At 42.3% G+C, this 20973-nt stretch overlaps 1 protein-coding gene across 2 annotated transcripts in view; it reads left to right on the top strand.

Annotated features, from left to right (window-relative positions):
- Positions 1 to 1967: 1967 nt before the first annotated feature.
- Positions 1968 to 20973, top strand: part of FUT8 (fucosyltransferase 8) — a 121144-nt gene continuing 102138 nt past the window's right edge. Inside the window, exon 1 of one of the 2 annotated variants that reach the window (XM_074584341.1) lies at positions 1968 to 2387. The gene's annotated coding sequence lies outside the window, so the exon portion shown is untranslated. The remainder of the gene's footprint in view (positions 2388 to 20973) is intronic. The other variant, XM_074584340.1, reaches the window with a different exon arrangement.

Below are 20973 nucleotides of genomic sequence, written 5' to 3'. Positions count from 1 at the left end.
GGAAGGGACCTCTAGAGACCATCTAGTCCAACCCCCCTGCCAGAGCAGGGTGGTCTTAGAGCTGGTTGCACAGGAATGCATCCAGGTGGGTTTTGAATGTCTCCAGAGACGGAGACTCCACCACCTCTCCGGGCAGCCTCTTCCAGTGCTCTGCCACCCTCAGGGTAAAGAAGTTCCTCCTCATTAATTATTAATGATAGTTATTTTAGTTATATTATTAATTATTAGTTATTAATGGTACTTTAGTTTTTCTTACTTTTTCTTATGCATGCCTCAGCAATAGCTCACTAGTGGGTTTATGTCACAAATGGAAAATGTTTCTAACCTCTTTTGAAACACAAACTGTTTTGTTCTTTTACCTGTGTAAACATTGTACCTAACCCAATGGGTTTTTGGAATCCAAATCCTTGACTAAGTTTGTAGGCATGACCACAATATAATTCTTAGTAATTAAAATAATAACTTCTATCACAGTAATAGGGGCTAGCAGAAGCAACTCAATACCTGACAGCCACTGGCAATCTGCTTACGATTTCAATTTCTAAACTAATCTCTAGTGTTGTCAGTTAGGAATTAAAACCTTAGGGAAAATAGATATATCCATTATTTTTGCATTTCCAGATCTCTCTGGAAGGTTGCTATGGGCACAGAATATTATAATTCTTTCTGTCCCCCAAACAATGCTTGCAGCAGCTATGACCCAAGCTCCATGTTAGTAGGCAGCTGACCCATAACATATGAAGTCAAAAGAGAAAAACCAAGATACACTTCCACAGACCTTATAAGCACATTTATAAATGTTTACTAGTTCTGGGAAAAAACAAACAAACAAACAAAATAAAAAAAAGAGGGCTTGTGGAACAAGCCGGAGAAGACAAGTATGAACAAACACATCACAAAGCACTGATAGCAGGACAGCTCTTCTGAGACTGGGAAGAGGTCTAAGAAGGATGTGATAGTTACAATAAAAAATCCATCCCTACCAGCTCTGGCTTTTACACAAATCATAGGATACCAAAACATACTCTTACTGCGATTCCCACTCCACGTGCTACCTTCCCATCTCTGCCATTTCATCTCCCAAGAACACTGAAACATTCCCAGTGCACATTACAAACTTTGAAAATGTGTACAGCTTTCTCATGTGAATGCTGAGGAAATTACAGTTACATTAAATGCCCTGAAATTCTGCATCTATCTCAGTTCACCTGTGTTTATGCGCATTTTCAGGATGCATTTTGACAAGCCACCCAAGCAGGACAAGTCGTACGTGCTGAAGTTAGCAGCCAGACTAGTGAGGGGTGCTCAGACAGAGCAGGCCTCCCTCACGCCCTGCAGCCACAGAGCACTTCTTTTACTCTCTTATTACAGTATCTTGTGTGATTTCTGTCCTTCGTAGGGATCATTATATTAAAAAACCCAAACAAACCATACTGAGCTTCTTCCTTGGCCGAGATGCTCTAGCACCGCAGCCGGGGACCCGCCTGTTGCAGGCAGCAGCCCTGGCGGGGGCTCCGGGCAGCGCCGACCAGCTCCTCCGCCTCTCGGCGTGCGCTGACCGGCAGCCGCGGCCAGCCCTGCCCGTCGACACGGCATCGCTGACGGGGCGATAAAGCCGGCTCTGCCGGAGAGATGTCTCCTCAGCGGCCGTGAAGGCCTGCCCCGCACCCCCTCGGAACTCCCTCGCAGGAAGAACGACGGCGGCGAAGCCGGGCGCTGCTCCCCGCACACACCCGTCGCCGCTCCCGGCCGCCCCATCCCCGCGGGCCCTCGCCACCGCCCAGCAGCCCCGCGCCCGGCAGGGACAGCACGGCAGCCCGGGGAGATGGGGGGATGCCGCCGCCGGCGGCGGCCCTCAGCGCCGGGGCGGCCGCTCGCGCCGGGCCGTTGGGGTCGGGGTACACAGCAGACCGGCGGCGGGCGGGGGATGTCCCCCGAGGCGCATGCGCGGCGCGCGCTCCGGCGCTGGATGACGAGAGCGATCTGGCAGCATCAGGAGCCCGACCCGCGCGCTCCCATAGGCCGCCTTCCCCCGGCCGGCGCGCGCCCGCGACCGAGCTCTTCCTAGTGCGCTCGCGGAGGGGCGCGCGCGCGCGAGCCGACGGTTGCCCCGGCCGCGCGCTGCCCCGGCGTAACGCCGCTCCTCGCGCTGTCAGCTGCTCGCGCGCAGCGCTCCCCGCCCTCGGCGTGCGCGCTGCCCGCGTCTCGCGCTCCGTCCCCCTCAGCCCGCCGGCGGCTCCCGTTAAGCGGCGGCGGGTTCCTGCTTCCGTCTCCTTACCGCGGGGTCTCCCCGCCTTCCTCCCCCGCGCCGCTCGCCCCGGCGTCTCCCCTCGCCCGGCACCCTCGGCGCCGGCAGCGCGGGCCCCGCCAGCGGCGCCGACACTCGGGTAAGGGGATGCAGGGGCTGAGCCGGGAGCGGCGGCGGCGGGGAAGCGGGTGCCGAGCCGAGACCGGGCTGCTCCAGCCAGCGCTCCCCATCTCTCCCCCGGGCCTGGCGCCACCGCCGTTGCGACTCCGGCGCTGCTCAGCAACCGCCGCCGCCGGGGGGGGGTTGGTGGTGGTGGTGGTGGTGGGGAGGGGGCCGGTGCCCCGCCGTGTGCCGGGGTCCCTGTGGGCTCCCTCACCTGAGGGGCGCTGGTGGGGCCTGAGGCGGCCGGAGAGTGCGGCGGGGGCCCTGCGCCCGGCGGGGGAAGGGGAGGCCGGGGCTTGGCGGGCGGCTGGGGCATCACCGTCGGTAGCGGGGCCGGGCCGGGCCCGGGCGGGAGGTGCGTGCGGGCACCGGGCGGCGGCGGTGCCCCGGGGAGCGGCGCGGGCAGCGGTGTTGCCGCGGCGGGGAGCGCGGCTGCTGCCGTCCCGTGCGCCGCGGCCGCAGGGCGCGGGGGGCGGCCTCCAACTTTCCTTGTCCCAGGAACTGCGGCCGCCCGAGGGGACGCCTGGGTTTTGGAGGAGAGAAATACGTGGGAAACGTGGGCTTTGTGGAGGGACCTTACGCTGTAGGGCCGCCTGGTAGCTCGAGGAAGTGCTTGTCTTACAAGGGTGCGGAGCCATCGGTTGTTGTCTGGGGCTTTTCCCACGGCGACCTTTACCGTATTTCGGCACATTTAACTGCTTTGGTCTTGGATTCTATTACTGATGAGGCTCTGGCAATTTTTCCTCTAGTCAAGTTTGTGCTTAATGTATGCTCAGGTCTTTCACGCGTGTGTGCGAGCGTGTACGCACAGTGTTCTAGATGCTGTCCAGAGACCAAGCTGTGACCCTCTGCTTTCAGAAGCTCATGAATGAGGGTAAAAGAATAGGTAGAGACTATAATGCTGTGGTGCAGGTTGTACCAAAAAGCCTATGGGCACAGACGTCAGCTGAAAAATCGCTTGTTGAAAGACTGTAAGTTCCTTGGGGCAGTATCTGCTGTCCTTGTTCTTCAATGAACACATGGTACACTGTGATCCACATGCTGTGCATACGTGGATGTGGAAAACAACCATGTGTTCAGAACATTCTTCACTTTGTCATTGATCTTGTATTAGCACTTAGGGCCTGTTTGTGCGCATGTGTATACTGAAACATACACATCAGCTGAAATGTCTATGTTTCAGTTATATACATATATATATGTACTTCCTCTACCCCAAAATGTAGTATTAATGTTTAGGCATTAATTGAAAGCTAATGGAGTAAATACTTCAGAAAGAGTGTTTTTATTTTATAGTAGTATTCTTTTTCCTTTTGCTAAGGCATTCACCACTGTAAATTGTCAAAACCTTTAGAAAAGTCTGAACTATAAAAGCAAATAAATGGCTAACATTGCCTGTGCTGCTGCTGCTGCTTGGGGTGGTTTTACAGAAGGCTCTGTTACAATTCCTTCCATTATTGAAGAAAGCTAGTTACTAGGAGTTGGTGTGCTTTGATGTATTTCCAGTAACATCTGTTTCTCTGATTATTACTGGTATGCTTACCGCCAAATTTTTATTGATACTTGTTCGGTTTCATATGTATATGTTCCTTAAACTGACAAAGTAACGTATTGCAAAGTTTGCATATTTTCCCCACAACACATAATTAAACTTTTTTTTCAGTGTTGAAAGTATAATTGATTATTCATATTTTCTGAGCAAGCAGTTCAATAATGAGGGAAGGGTAGGAATCAGCCTGGAGCGTTGAATCACGCAAATTCATTGTTTTAGTGATGTAGCTGCCAGGACATTTGACAACTGGGAAATACAGAGGGTCAGACTGGAAGTTGTAGCTTTCTCTCTCTTTTACTTTTGTGTCTTTGTTTAAAATTTTGGCAGTTTCATTAGCTGAGCAACTGAAAAATATTAGTTCTAGCTAATATTAGGACAAGAAAAAAATGTTAGCTATGCTTGCTGTAGCAAAAATGGAGCTAATTCACCTTAAGTGAATCAGTAGAGGTAGTACTAAACCATATAGGGGCTTCCTTTTGCTTTGGCATCTGTAGTTTATGATCACTTTATTGGGACTGCAAACAGAGGTTTGATTGTATAATGGAATGGTTATATATTACAAAAATTGCAGACCATTCATAGGATTAATCTGAAAAATTTTATTTTTGGTCCATTCCTATCTCTCTGTAGCTGTATAGAATTGCTGCTTTATCTGTCAGATCTGTTCTAAACCAAATGATTTTCCCCATCTTGGAATTTATGTACAGTAAAAAATAATAAATGATAATTTTACATATACATTACCTGATCAGTCTGTTCATTGACATTTAAGGGGATAAAGATGAAGCAGGTTTGGACCTGGGTATTTAAATCTTGTTGCAGAGTCAGAATTTAAAATAAAAAGTAATTACTATAATCTTAGACTGGTCTGGAGGGGGAGCTAGTGTCAAAGCAAAATGTGACATATTTTTTTCTGGATTCAAAAGCTTGCTGTTTGGTCATAGAATATGCTTCTAATACAATAAGTAAAACAAATGTAGATGATGCATGCTATGTATGATTGCATTAATATGCATCTCTTTTATATGATGAATACAATCTGCAAGTGAAGTGATGTGTGTGTATTTTAGGGAAATTGCATGGCTGTTTTGTTATTATGCAACAAAAACTATCTTCAAAGAACTTTGAAGTTGTAAGATCAAGCCCTCATAAATCGTGAAATGCCAGAATTAGGGATTCTCGTAAGAACTGTAATTTGGCCTGTAAATATATGGTTAAATGTTACACTTTTCCCTAGAATATTTCTTTCAGTGTATAGCATAGAATGGCATATATTGTGTTCAGTGAGTGATATTGAATCTTTTTTCTTGGTATCAAATAACGTATGGCCTCACTATTTGTTATGTGCTGTTCATAGTATACCTTCTTAATTTCCTCTTTTGCTGTTTCATTACCTTCAGTCTCTAGTGCCTTGCATGTTTCACTAGTAGTATTTTTGCAGAAGTCTCTGGAGAAGTGTTATGTGTCCCTTCATGTGGAATATCCAATTTAGGGCCTTTATGATGTAACTTTTCAAAATAATGTATCAGTGTATTAATGATTTGCATGTTCTAAAATGTTTTCTCTTAAAGGTCTGTTTCCCTAGGTAATTTACTAACAGTAATGGCTTTTCTTTGTTATTTTTTTATAGATGCCTTAACAGGGATCCATGAATGCATATGCTAGAAAAGACCTTGCTGCTTGATTAGTAGTATGGTGTCTGTTGATTTAGACTGCAAATTTAAATACTTAGATCTGCTACAATGTTAACCCCAAGATACTAAGTCCAAAATTTTGATCAGTGGATTGCCCATTGAAAGGCTTTTTGTTTGTTTGGTTGTTGTTGTTTGGTTTTGGTTTGTTTCTTTTTTTTTTTTTAAAGATGATTTGCTTGCAAGGAACAAGAAGAAAATAAAATTCTCCAGGACATTATTAATTCCCTCTCTTTTCCTGCAATACCTATCTTATTAACAGCACACTTGCCAACATTTGCAGTGCGTATGGCAAGGTCCTTATATAATATAGTGTCGTTATTTACATTTTTTTTAACATCTTGTTCAGTAATATAGCAATAGTACCTTGCACACAAGGGCACAGAGGACAAGACCAAATAGTCTTTAATTTTTGTGATGTGACTATAATTTTTTATTTTTTTTTTAAACTGAGGGTTAGTTTTTTGGTACTCATTATTTAAAAAGAATACTTTGCGCATAACAAAAGTGTTCAACATGCTAGATTAAAAAAGGCAGCAACCCTGATGGACAGGAGGAAACCTTCTATCATGTGAGATTGCATTATAGCATATAAGTCTTTAGAAAGGCTGAAATGTGTATATTTTGCCATAACACTTCTGCCACTTGAGCTAGCAGAGAATGTGATACTGGTAATTAGTAATCCGTATGTGGTCCCAATGATAAGATTTGTGAACGATTTTCTGAGATTTTTAAGTGTTTCAAAGTAGTGAAAAAACTCTGGAATTTTGGGTTCTATTCCAGGCTCTGGGAATGATCATGTCCCGGTAGACGCTGATTTTTCTGCTTATTCCTTCCCTGTTATCTACTTAAATGTCTTCCTGTCCCAATCTTTTTTGCCCTATTCTTAAATTTTTATCACAATCCTATTTTCCCCATCTAAATAGTTTGTTTCTTACTAAAGGGCTTCTTGTCTGAGATCCATAACTACTGTGCAGGGAGATTTTGACTAATACGTTGTTTATCTCATTGTTCTTTCACTGTTTGAATCCTATACAGTTATTCACACTCCTGTCTGCTAGTCTCAGACTTCTGTCCACTATCCTCAGCTTCACATCCCATTCTCTGTCATGGCTAGGATCTGTCCTCTCTATGTTTTGCTTTTCCACTGGCTCCTGTTCTGTCTTCTGAAGTTTTCCAACTTCAGTGTTGTACTTCATTCTGCTCTCCCTACCTAGCTGTTCTCTCATCTGCATTTGTTTACTCCTTTCCTATCAGTCTTCTCACCCATCTCAGACTTTGTGTGTAATCAAAATTCAAGATTCTGTTCACCACTTCAACAGTTATCAGCTTTTTCCTACATTACAGTTCTTCCTTCAGTGAAGTCCCGTTGGTCTCCCTCTTTTTGACCCTTTTGTTCACATGGATAGCTTACCTCTTCGTGCTTGCTGGTTCCAGCAGGACATCACTGAGAAGCAATTTAGATGCCAGTGGTCCATGCTGATACTCAGGAAAACAAGCAGGCCTATCTAGAGATGAGCCTGGCTTAACAGGGAACTTTACAGGAACTCAAAAAGGAACTTCGTATGGCAAAGTAACCTGCTCTGTTCATGTGGGGCGAGCGGTGGACATTGTCTACCAGGATTGCTCCAAGGCTTTTGATACGGTGCCTCACAGCCTCCTTCTGGAGAAGCTGATGTCTTACGGTCTAGACAAGTAGTCTGTGCAGTGGGTGGGGAACTGGCCAACAGGCTGCACCCAGAGGGTGGTGGTAAATGGCTCCTTTTCAAACTGGCAGCCTGTCACAAGTGGGGTCCCCCAGGGATCAATATTGGGCCCAATGCTGTTTAGTATCTCATAAGTGATCTGGATGATGGGATCAAGTGTACCCTGATGAATTTTGCTGGTGACACCAAACTGAGTGGGGAAGGGGACACTTTGGAAGGGAGAGACACCCTGCAGAAGACCTGGATAGGCTGTGGAAGAGTGGGCTAACAAGAACCTTATGAAGTTCAACAAGCACAAGTGTAAGGTCTTGCACCTGGGAAAACATAATCCAGGAGTGCAGCATGGGCTGGGATTTACCTGGCTGGGGAGCAGCTCTGTAGAAGGGGACCTAGGGGTCTTGGTGGATAATAAGGTCAATATGAGTGAACAGTGTGCTGCTGGGGCAGAGAAAGCCAACAGGATGTTGGGTTGCATCAACAAGGGCATCACCAGCAGAGAGAAAGAAGTCATTATCCCACTCTATTCAGCACTTGTCAGGCCTCACCTGTGGCTGTGGCCTGACAAGAGAGTACTGTGTTCAGTTTTGGTCCCTGCTACACAAAAAAGATGTAGACAGGCTGGAGAGGGTCCAGAGAAGGGCCACCAAGATGATCAAAGGACTGGGAAGCATGCCATATGAGGAAAGGCTGGGAGAACTGGATTTGTTCAGTCTTGAGAAAAGAAGGCTTAGGGGACACCTTATCACCATGTTCCAGTATTTAAAGGGTGGGTACAAAGAAGATGGAGACTCCCTTTTTACAAGGAGTCACATGGAAAAGATGAGGGGTAATGGGTACAAGTTACTCCTGGGGAGATTCCAAGAGGAAAATTTTTCACAATGAGAACAATCAGCCATTGGAATAATCTCTCCAGGGAAGCGGTGGATTTCCCAACAGTGGACACTTTTAAGATTCAGCTGGACAGGATGCTGGGCCATCTTGTCTAGACTGTCCTTTTGCCAAGAAAGGTTGGACCAGATGATCCTTGAGGTCCCTTCCAACCTGGGATTCTGTGATTCTATGATTATGTGATTCATGTCTGAACTGCAGTGCAAAAGTGGGATATACAAGCACTGGAAGCTGGGACAGGCAACAAAGGAGAAATTTAGAAATGTTGTTCTATTATATAGGGATGACATCAAGAGAGCCAATACTTACCTAGAGTTGACACTTGCAAGGGAGGTCAAGGGCAGAAAGAAGAGTTTCTTTGAGTACTTTAGTAGTAAAACACTGGACAAGTAAAATATGGGGTTGTTTCTAAATGTGATGTGTCATTTAGTGACAATGGACATGGATAAAGCTGAGATATGCAATGCCCTCTTCGCCTTAGTGAGTCTTCACCAACAAAGTCTCCCAGGCCTCTGTGATTAGTGGCAGGGTTTGAGGAGAGTAGCTATCAGCAGTGGGTGAGTCAAGGATTATTGAGAGAACTTGAATCGTACAAGTCCACGTGGCCAAGTGGACTGTGTCTGAGGATGTTGATAGAGCTGGTCGGAGTCACAGTGAGGTCCCTCCCCATCATCTTTGAGACATCTTGGATATCGGGAGAGCTTTCTAATGACTGGAGAATGGCGTATGTTGCACTCTTTGAAAAAGGCCAAAACCAGTTCAAGATGCTACAAAGCTGACTAGCCTCCTTTTCGTCCCTGGGAAAATAGGGCGTGGGTTATGTCCTCAGAACACATTTCTGGGCACAAGAAGAAGGAATTAATTGGCATCAGTTGGCATGGGTTTACCAAATGTAAATCATGCACGACTATTGCATTCTATGATAAAATGGCTGAATCTTTTGATGAGGGGAGAACAAGGTAAATTTAATTTACCTTGACCTTAGCAAGTCTTTCAACTTCGTCTCCAACAATATTCTTGTATCCAAATTTGGACATTACAGTCTGAGTGGATGGAGAACTAGATGAGTAAAAGACTGGTTGGATGGATGGACTCAGAAAGTAGTGGTTAATGTGTCATATATGGAGGTTGGTAACAAGTGGGGTTCATCCTGAGAAGGTGATGGTGTGTGCTCTTGTGCTTGCAGGTGACACAAAATTGGGGGGAATAGTTGATATGTATGAGGATGGCGCTGCCATTCAGATGGGCTTTGGCGCTGTGGACACAAGGCCCACCTGGAGCCTTATGAAATTCAGCAAGGACAAATGCGAAGCCCTGCACCTGGGCAGGGAGAGTACCTTGCAGTGATACTGTCTGGGAAGCAGCTGTGCTGAAGAAACCTGGAGTCCTGGTGGACAGCACTCTGACCATGGGCCAGCAGCAGCATGTCCCTGCAGAAAAGAAGGGCAACAGCATCCTGGGCTGTATTAACAGGAATATAGCCAGTAGGTGGAGAGAAGTGATTATCCCTCTCTACTTGGTGCTCATTAGACTACATCTAGAGAAGTGCGCCCACTTTTGGGACCCTCAATGCAGGAAGGACATCGATGAACAGAAGTGAATTCAGTGGAGGGCTACCAAGATTGTTAGGGAGCTGGAGCACTTGCCCCATGAGGAGAGGCTGAGAGAGCTGGGTTTGTTCAGCGGGAGAAGAGGTGGCTTCAGGGGGACCTAAAAACAACCTCATGGTGTTCTTTGAGGAGATCACTGAGAAGATGGAGTCAGGCTCTTTCTGAGGCCTGTAGTGGAAGAACACAAGGCAGTGGTCATAAATTGAAACAAAGGAGGTTCAGACTGGATATAAGGAAAAACTTCCTCTCCATGAGTATAGTCAAGCTGTGGAAGAGGTTGCCCAGAAAAGCTGTGCAGACTCTGTCTTAGAGGTTTCCAAGACCCAACTGAATAAAGCTGAGTAACCTGTTCTGATCTCCTAGTTGACTTTGAGCAGGAGGTTGGACTGGGGATATCTGGAGGTCCCTTCCAACCTGTATAATTCTGTAAGTCTACAGCTGCGGATGCTTAGTTCCATTTATAATGGAATGCAGTCAGTACAGACAGAATGTGTAGGTGACTCAGCTATAACATATCAAAACAAAGTCAATAACAGTAATGTTACAGTGAGCTTGACAAAAACATCATTTGGGTGTCAGGGTATGCATTTTGCTGTCTCTTGGGAAGATGCATGTGGATCTTAGAGCACGCAAGTGATTAAACTTTTTGAAGAAAAAATAGCCTTTTGCAATGGAGCAAAAGTGTATTTTTCTGTAACTTTACTTGGGAAAAAATGTTTTGCGTACAATGAAAACACTGAAGTAGCTCAGCTTTGAGTGGACACCTGGCACAGAATCGGTCATCTTGGAAAGCCTTTGGCAACTTAAAAGAAACTGAAAAATGAATCTTCTACAAGGAAGTATCTGTCAGCCTTAAAAACAGGTGATCTTTCTGGGTCATTTGTCATTTGATGTAAATGTAAATTCATATTATGTAGCTCATAATGCATCATTTCAAGGTGGTGATTTTCTGACTTTCTGTTAAATCGGTTGCAATAAATTCTGAGTTTTTTTCCCCACAAATATGTGATATACTAGTTCCCTCACATGATTATTTTTTGTCTCTTTTCTCCCCTCTGTCCCTCCCCCTCTGTGTTTCCAAAGTGGGGATGGGGAACAAATAAAAGAAGAGAAGCAGTCCTAAGATACAAGGAATCTAGTAACTGTTTTGGAAGACTTAACGGCTACAAGTCTTCAAATCGGAAGAGTTACTTGTAGCAAACAGTTACTGTTAAATGACAGGCTGGGAATCTTTTTTTTTTTTTTAAATTATATTTTTGCTAATTCAAGTTAATTCAAGTATGAAATGCTACACGAAAAAGTCTTTGAATTACCCTTTTCTGAGGTTTTTGCCCCTTTATATGTACTGGCTAACCTGTAGTCTTTGGGGATCCTCCCTAAGACGGTTGGTGATTTCTGTAGCAAAGCATAGTTTCCCGTGAATCAACCATTTTACTTACTTCCAGCAAATACTATATATTAATAAAGCATAATTTACATCTTTTATTTTCAGGTGTAATACATTCAAAATAAAATGAAACACTGCAGATATCGGTCATTCTAGGATTTGGTGAAATTTGTCCTGCTAGAGTTGCTTTATGGTAGCAATATTAATTCAGAAAGTAAGTGCTTTTTAGGAGTCTGCTTTTATTATATGTTTGCTTCATAACTTCATAGTGGTACAGTGAACTATTTTCTCCAGTATTAGAGAGTTTCTTTTGTGAGACAGTTAATAGCAATGAGTATCACCATGACATTATAAATTCTGCAAGGTAGAGACTGTTTTTAGAAGCTTGTGGAACATTGCTGTGAATATCTTATGGAAGTTAATTCTGACTTGCTGTGTGTTAGAATCTTTCTTCAAAGCATTACTCTTCCAAAAGATTTTGTAAAGGAACAATAAGAATTCTGTTCCAGCAACTTCCCCATGTTCATCTTTAGTTTATTGAATTACTTATGTTGGTCTCCACCATAATTTGGTTAGAACTTGCACAGTGTCATAGTAACTTTTTATGCTAAGCCTGATTTGTATGGGTACAAATAGATTTGTCAGGATTTTTGGAGTTTAAACTTTAAAGTTTTTGCCTATAAGGAGACTTCTCTTTCCCCTATTTATGGTTTTGTTTCAGTGAGACACCTTTCTGGTGTTGTGCCATGCCTTGGTATGCTTACATAGTCTCTGCACTTTCTTTCTATGTGGTCTGGGCTTTTTAGCTTTTTAAAAGGTTTGGAAAGACTTGTTTGCAGTTCACAATCTTCTGCATGCATGTCTTCATGTTTCTATTTATGTCACAGTTCTGTTCGGATTTTTTCGTTTTTTTTTAGCAGTACATCATCTTACTTTTTGGTCTGTCTTGGGGTGTTTTCACTGTTAGGACGGTATGAATTACACTCTTCTCCTGATGTGGCCCATTGTTTAGGACACAGTGGCATTGGAAGATATTTTCCTTGAGTTGTTTTGCTCTGCAGATGCCTAGTCAGTGGTCTGGATTTTGGGATGAACTGCTAGAAATTCTCTCTGCAGCTTTTGCTCTCTTTTATCTTCAGTGAGGTGGTACTCGACTAAGTATCAATACTATTAAGTTTGCCCTACCAGTCTGTAAAGATGGGTGGCAATTTGGGTAATACAACAGCTTACATCACACCCTATGACAGCATCTTCAAACAAAATAGACTTTGTTTACTTCCTACAGAGCAGTGGATGTTGTCCTTAGCAGGTTGGTGATGGTTTCTTCTGATGGAAATTTTTTCCTGCAGTGGCAGCAGGACCCTTGAAATGCGTGTGAGAAAGCCCTTTTATCCTCCTTCTCCACTTTATTACAATGGATAGCACTCTTACAGGATGAGGATGAAAGAAACGTTGATCTCTCAAGGAGCTAGATATACATATAAGGTACAGAGAGTTCAACATAATTTAAAATGCTTGTTTGATTTTCCTGTACAACATATTGCAGTGTCATGCATAGGTAATGATAGATAATAATTTTGCAGATTCCATGTCTACAGAAGTGCTGAGAGAACATTGTCTCTATTCAGTTGATTGCTCTTCACATCTCTCTATGCGTGTGCACAAAATCACTTGCTTGCAGTTTTTCCTCAGGCATGCTGAACACACATCTCCAATATACCCCTAGATGCTTCAAGCTATTGGGCCAAGAATAGGAAATATCCTGACTACTGAAATCTGTCAGTAAAGTCATAAAACCATGTCTTAAGATGTAACAGTTTATGCTGGTGTCTCTCAGTCAGAGATGTTTTCATCCTAGACTCTCCACAGGGTGAGTTTGAGATACCATTTTACAGAATGTTGATTTTTGCTTACTTCCAAGTTCACTGTTTTCTAAAGTCTTACAGGAGATAAGATCATGCTGTCCCGTCTTGCAGAGACAGTTACAATTTTGTGACCAATTATATTTTCAATTAGGACTTCCAGGACTCTGCCTTTCATGGCACGTTTTCTTATGTAGATTGTGAGTATATCTACTGTTCCAACTGTATCACGCTCAGCTTCACTATTTGAATGGTGTGGCTGTTTAGGGTGGGCTTGCTCATTCTTCATGAGTATAGAAGGGGAACTGTCAGATTTGTATGCCTACCTAAGTGGATTAGTTAGCTGTCTGCATGTCACCAGTGTTGATCTATTCACCGTTACAATTGATTCCCTGCTGAAACAAACTCAAAATAATTTATTTTTTTTTCTGTGTGGCAGTTTTTTCTCATTGGTCTTACTTGGAAGGTTTGTCTGTGCTTTCTCACTCTACAGTTTTGATATTGAAGCAGAGAACACTCATGCCATTTTTCCCAGAAGATGCTCCATATTATGGGGATACCCGAGTCCACTGTCCTTTTCTAAAGGCATTTTTTTGTGTTTTAGCAACCTGCTCTCTTTCTTTACTTATGTAAGGTATTTTCTTCACTGTATTTAGACAGTATATGGAGGGTCAACCATTGCAAGACCACTCTCAATAATCTTTGAATGCTCATGGCAACTGGGAGAAGTGTCCAAAGACTGGAGGAAAGCAAATGTCGCTCCTATCTTTGAGAAGTGCAAGGAGGACACAGGGAACTACAGGCCAGTCAACCTCACCTTTATCCCAGGGAAGATGATAGAACAGCTAATCCTGGAAACCATTTCTAGGCACATGAAGGACAAGAAAGTAATCAGGAGTGGTCAGCATGGATTCACCAAGGGGAAGTTATGCTTGACCAACTTTGATGACCTTCTATGATGAAATGACTGGCTTGGTAGACAAGGGCAGAGCAGTGGGATTTGTCAGCCTAGACTTCAGTAAGGCTTTTAACACTGTCTCCCATAAGATCATCATAGAGAAACTGATGAAGTATCGGTTGGGTGAGTGGACAGTGAGGTGGATTGAAAACTGTCTTTGTGTCTGGGTCCAGAGGGTGGTGATCAGTGGCGTGAAGTCTAGTTGGAGGCGAGTAACTAGCAGTGTAGCCCAGGGGTCAATACTGGGTCCAGCCCTGTTTAACATCTTTGTTAATGACTTGGATGATGGGGATGGAGTGCACCCTCAGCAAGTTTGCTGGTGACACAAAACTGGGGGGAGTGGCTAATATGTCAGAGGGTTGTGCTGCCATTCAGAGGGACCTTGGCAGGCTGGAGAAATGGGCAGACAGGAATCTCATAGTGTTCAACAGTGAAACAGCAAGTCCTGAACCTAGGGAGGAACAATCCCATTTGCTGGAGGCTGTCTGTCTGTAAGGCAGTTTTGCAGAAAAGGAGCTGGGATTCCTGGTGGACACCAAGTTGAACATGAGCCATCAATGTGCCCTTGTGGCAAAAAAGGCTAATGATATCCTGGGCTGCATTGGAAGGAGTGTTGCCAGCAGTTCAAGGGAGGTGATCATTCCCTTCTACTCAGCACTGGTGCCGCCACACCTGGAGTACTTAGTCCAGTTCTGGGCTCCTCAGTACAAGAGGGACATGGACATACCAGAGAGAGTCCAGCAAAGAGCCACAAAGATGATGAAGGAACTGGAGCATCTGTCCTATGAGGAAAGACTGAGGGAGTTGGGGACTGTTTAGCCTGGAGAAGAGAAGGCCTGGGGGAATCTTATCAATGTGTATAAATACCTGAAGGGAGGTCCCGGGGGCAAGATGACCTGAGGGATGGTGCAGTGTACTCCCTGGATCTCAGTAAGAAAGGCATGACAACAGGTGGCTTAATAAGATAACTGTTTTAATAAGACAGACTAAGAAGAGGGATATAGATAGCAAAGAAATCTTACGTCTCTTCAGACGCTGGGCACCGTGTTTTTGTGCAGCATGGGTTGGAGGAGCCTGGATTGATTTTTCCCCTGGCGCATTGTACAGAGCAGATCCTGTCTGTGGAGAGAAGCCCTCCTTTCTGGTCATTTAAGCTATTATACAGTTCCCTCACAAAAACCCAACTCTTCCTAAAGAATGTTCTCATGAGAAGTTCTCTCTGCACTTTTAGATAAAGGGAAGACCACACAGGTGGCATAATCACTGATACGGAGAGGGAGCTATTTGCAGGCTCCTCTGTTACAATTAGCTGGCTGAGTATATCCCGCATCCAAGGAATTCGTGCAGCGCAGCACAGGCTTGTACCCACTCAACTGTGACGTGAATCACTGACTCCTAAATGTGCAGCTGTCTCTTGGTCAGGATCAATACAGGAAGGTACAAAGAGGATGGAGCCAAGCTCTTTTCAGTGGTGCCCAGTGACAGGACAAGAGGTGATGGGCACAAACTGAAACACGGGTGGTTCTGTCTTGAACATAAGGAAACACTGTTTTTTACTGTGAGTATGTGTAAGAACTGGCACAAGTTGTCCAGACAAGTTGTGGAGACATCATCTTTGGAGATACTCAAAAGGCATTTGGACATGTTTCTGGTCAACTGGTGCAAGGTGGTGCCACTGGACGAGGGGGTTGGACAAGATGACCTCTAGAGGTCCCTTCCGATTTCATCCATTCTGTGATTCAATGCAGTGTTGTGGTTTTATGTTTGTTTTCTCAAGGGAGGATGCTCTTCCCTTGACATTGAACATTTTTCCCTGTAGTTGAGACTGGATTCCAAAAAGATAGAGTTGTGCTAAAACCAATATTCAGACTCTCATCTGACAAGCAGGCAGGTCACTAGAGTTTAAACTCTAGTGTTTGCGTCTTAGTTGCCAAATGGCTTCTTGGGTCTCAGTTATGCTTTCTACAAGGATTCTTTTATTTATTGCATAAGCATCTAGGAATGATTCTGTATTTGATTGAACGGTCTTCTGATACCTGTCAACTTCTTTCCATTGTCTTGTCTCTGTCATAACCTTACTTTTTTGCTTTATTTTTTTTTAAATTTACGGAAAGAATCTGAGGATGTATAATGTGCTTCACCTTAACTCAGATGCAGGATGGAAAGCAGTAGACCCAAGAAAGGGTTAAATAAGTTATGAAGACAGAGGGAGCATAAAACTATTAGTCCAAATGCCTGAGGCATGTAATTTGCTGAAGATCTGAATGAATAACAGAATTCTGATTATTGGTTGATGATTTTTGCAATTACGGGTAGCTCTTGTTGAAATATTTGATAAATACATTAACATGTAATACGACTTCATTTTTCCTATGCTTTTGTCATCCGTTGTAATAACGATAAAGGAATTTTTGTGCTAGGTTAGACCTACTGGCTGTAGTCAAGTGAATTGTTCAAGAGCTAGTGACAGCTTTGCAAAAAGTAGGGATCTGGTAGATAGCAGTACAACATTTCTACAGAAATTATGTCATATTGTTCAGGGAAGTAGAATGATTGAAATTAATTTTTGAAATGAAGGAGCATCATTAGTTTATCTGAAGACATAATTGCAGTGTTTGCTATACTTTTACTTGAGAAAGTTGTTTATTTTTTGAGGGAGTTTTAGCTGAATTCTCAGGTTAAGTGCCTGTGGTTTTATACAGAATTGTTAAAATTAACTTGCACTCAGAACTTAAGGATACAATTGCTTCTGGACAGTAATTTAGGCAACTGAATATTTTGAGCTTCACCTGTTGTTAAGATATCCTTTTATCTAACTTTTTATGTCAGCTTGACAAAAGTTAGCATTTGGAAAAGATTAAATATAAATCCTTTTTATCTGCAGTTTTTGTTAATATGATGTGTGTTTGTTTTTTTTCCCCCAAGCTGATTCTTGATCAGTACTTTTATATAACAAAAATTTTACTGGTTTGTTAACTTTGGGGATCCCTTCTGTAGTACTTTGACATGGCAGATTCCAGGTTTGCTCTTGGTTAAATAACATCCTGCTTTCTCAGCAGAGAGTCCTCACCTTAAAGTAGAGTAGATTTGTGAAAGAATTATGTATTTAGAAGACAAGCATAAAATTGGCTATGATACAATGTACTAAAGGTTTTCAGGTATTGTCAGTCATGCCACGTTGGTTAAGGCATCTGTATGATATTTTCAATGTGTTTTGCTACAGGTTGTTTAGGAAAATAAGTGATTAATCTTGATGGCTTTTTGTTTTTATAGATTTATATGACTAATTTTTTATGTTTCTAAAAATCTGAGCTGGTAGCTGGAGATATGGTTTAGTGTCCCATCAGAAGTATCAACCAAAATATCAATTACATGGTTATTTTTGAAAATAAATGTGAAAAATCAGAAGCAGAATTGTATCTTGTTAATTTCAGAGTGCTGTCTCAAAAGTGCATATGGATTCTAAACAGTCTTTCTCTGACTTGCTTAATGTTTATGTAGCTAATGTAAATATGGAAACACTTTTTCACAGTCTTTAAATGTTTATTTGAATATTTTTTCTCATGACACTGATGTGAAATGTTGCAATATGCTCACACTGTGTTACACCGCAAAGGTGCATCCTGGGAGTTCATGAAGATTACTGTTTCCTGCTGAGAAGTTTGTAAATAGTGGGTGTAATTCAGTGGCACCTGCAAGTCGAACATATTTAGACAGTACAGTTTTTCATTTATTGAGGGGGTTTCCATTGATCTGACTTCTAGGGCAGTAAAGAACAGCTTGTGTGCCTAATGTTACTGTGTGCCATTTCTGTTATTCAAGCGCTCCTCAATCTTTGGATTGATAACCTTTGTGAGCGGCTTTTCTCCTAAGTCTCTTACAAACGTGTAGTATCGTTGTTGCTTGAACTTCTTACCTTCCCGTCAGAAGCAACCACAAGGAGATTGATTATTTCTTTATGTGGCTTAGACATATCTTATCAAAAGAGGTGATAGCTTTAACTGTGCTTTTTGAAATCGTAAGTGCTTTGGAATGGAAGTGTATGGAATGCTCCTTGGGACAGTTCTTTTCTTAGTTGTTGCTTGAAAATGTTGCATCAATTTGGTGTTTATTAACTGCCATCACCTGGTGTTGAAGGATATCTATAGGTCAGGGCCCTTAGATTATGGCATTTTTTTTATTTATATGTTAGGTCAAATGTGATTATAAAGAAGGAAGTGCTGTGAACTGTGAATTCCCATCTGAGAATTCTTCAGCTGTGTTTGGATGTGCTGTATGAAGATTTACTGTTATTTTGAAGGTGGATAGTCCCAGGTGTGCACAGTTAATATGAACTAACATTAAAAAACTCCCAAAATACACCGTGACAGTATTTAAGAATAATCAGTGTAAATACTTCTTGTGGTATATTAGTAACACATGTATCGGTGTGAAAAGTTTCTGATGGAATGTGGTAAACCAAAATGGAATATTGTCTTTCAAACTGTGATTTCTAATGGCATTTATACTGTTGCAGGGGCCTGTTTTCCCTAAGCTGCATTTATTACATATGTGTAGTTGGTGACAGTTGCTCAATCAGCATGTGTAGTGTGTGGAGAAAAGATACTTGGAAGGAAGAGACATCAGTTCTTGAGGATGCTGTTTGAGCCTCAACAAAACATTTTGTCTCTCAGCTATCTTTTATCTTGTTCTTTTTCAGCTTTAGACTTTCTGTTTCCTGATGGAGACATATGAAGCATAGTGACAAGTTTGTCCTTCTTTATCCAGTAGGCTCTCTAATGAGTTCAATGATGGACAGTACTGCTGTCAAACTGTATCTCTGTACAGCTATGTGTATAGTGAAAGCTAGTACAAAATCTGCTTTTACATCAGGTTTAAGATTACATCTCAATGTTTATTAACATTGTCTCAATGTTTTTTCTTTCATGCTTCCCTGAGTTCTTCCATATACTGCCTTTTCCTTTCATACTGTCCTCTTACTGGGATCAGGATTTAGCAGAAAACCTAATTTTAGGATGCTATATCCCTCAATGTTTGAGTACTGCCTTGTGTTCTTTGGATGGTGTCTGTTAGCACCTCTTGACTGCTGCGGGAAAGGGTGATCTATGGCTAAGTGAAGCTGCTGTTATGAAGGAAAACAGAAGTGATGCTGTATGAAAACTAGCTTACACATACAGTATAGATTATACATATCCGTATTATACATATATAGATATACATATATACGAAACTGTATAATTATACTAGATTATATCTAGTATATAGGTCACATAGGTATATGACTGTACTGGTCACATAGGGTAGCTTGTACCACAGTCATTAGATACTGTGGGGAAACTTGAATTACTCACCAATATATGCTTGTTTTGGGAGTGAATGAATGAAGAACTCTCAGCAGTGGAGCCTTTAACCCACTGTAAATTCATTGCAGTGAGTCTGTTTGCTTTCTTTCGTACATTATAAACTGAAAGAGATAAAAAGATAGAATTCAACTTTATTAAATTCAACATGTAACTCTAAAAATGATATTTGCTTCTTATCACTGAGCAGGAAAGACATATGGATAATTTCCTAAAAATTTCCTTCATAAATTAAGCATCAGAGGAATAAGAGAGAAATGCAAGATTGCCTAATGGATAGTGTAAGTGGGAGATAGGAAAATAACAGAACCACTTCAGGAGGAGCCTTCATGCATACATTTAACAATAGTCTTTTCTTAATATCACACTGTTTTAGTCTGTTTGTGGTGAAGTACGCTCAAGGAAAAGTTGTGTCAAAGATTATTCAAATATGAGCAACTTAAAAGATTTGAAACCTCTCTGAAATGAAATGTACCGTATTATTAGTACAGGTTTTTTACCTAACATTTAGAGTCTATAAAGCTTGGTGTATAGGATTGAGGAATAGTTTCAAAGGCATTTTCTGGTGTACATACATAAATTGCTTATTTTTTGTTGTCGGGGCAACAACGGAGTCGTCCCGTCTCTCAATCGCGGCGTTTTGTGTAATATTCATGTTAGTAGAATTATATTAAATACAAATTTTCAGCTTCCTTCATTATCAGGCAACATCAGCCACCTAACAGACAAATTTCAAAAAGGTCCTTCAGATTTTTCTTATTGAAAATCCCTGACCACTTCTTTGATCTTAATTGCTAGAATCTCAGCTCTGATAGTCGTCTTGACCTTTGTTTGAAGATCTATCTTTGATTAGCCTGTGTCTGATAAACATGAAGCTGCAGTGCTGTCTTGCCTCAAGGGAAGCAGTGTTGTATCCTTTTTTCTCAGCTTCCTGGATGCTGAACACTGCTTGCATCTGTTCTTAGCCTTCCCACGGAGCAGCAATGGTAGCAGTATGAAATTAATACCATCTTTGAAATCTGCATAGCTGCTGATGTGGTTCAGAATCACAGTGGTGAAGTTGACCCCAGTCTTGTTAATGTCACCTTACTGCTATTTGACCAATCAGTTAGTAAAAGCAGAGTCAATCAAGCTGTTTGATAACAAATTTTGGATAAAATGTTATGATTTTTATTTGGTTCTTGTTTGAAAAACTTGAAATGAAAGATGAAATTATGTATGAATTCCTAGTATAATTTCCATAGCAATATCAAACTGTGTGCTCACTGTGTGCAGGTTTGAAGAACGTACCTTTTCAAGGAGGAAGAAAAAAAAAAAAGAATAGAATAGGGTAGGCATCTAAGGCGCAATAGAAGATGCTGTTTCTTTCTTTTAATCTGCTACTACATCAATTGTTTCTATACATACATAAAAGATTCTTAGTAATTCTGTTGGTATTTCTCTTGTGTGCTCATTTCTTTTTCAATATAAATTTCTCTGACTCTAAAAGACTGAGTAATGGTATTTGTAGGGGTAGCCAGTATTTGTAGTGGGTAGTAAGGTGTATGGT

This window comes from Larus michahellis, chromosome 4 (assembly GCF_964199755.1).
Source record: "Larus michahellis chromosome 4, bLarMic1.1, whole genome shotgun sequence".
NCBI lineage: Eukaryota > Metazoa > Chordata > Aves > Charadriiformes > Laridae > Larus > Larus michahellis.
The sequence above is the reverse complement of the archived record's forward strand: the minus strand, read 5'-3'. Positions and strand labels throughout refer to the sequence as shown.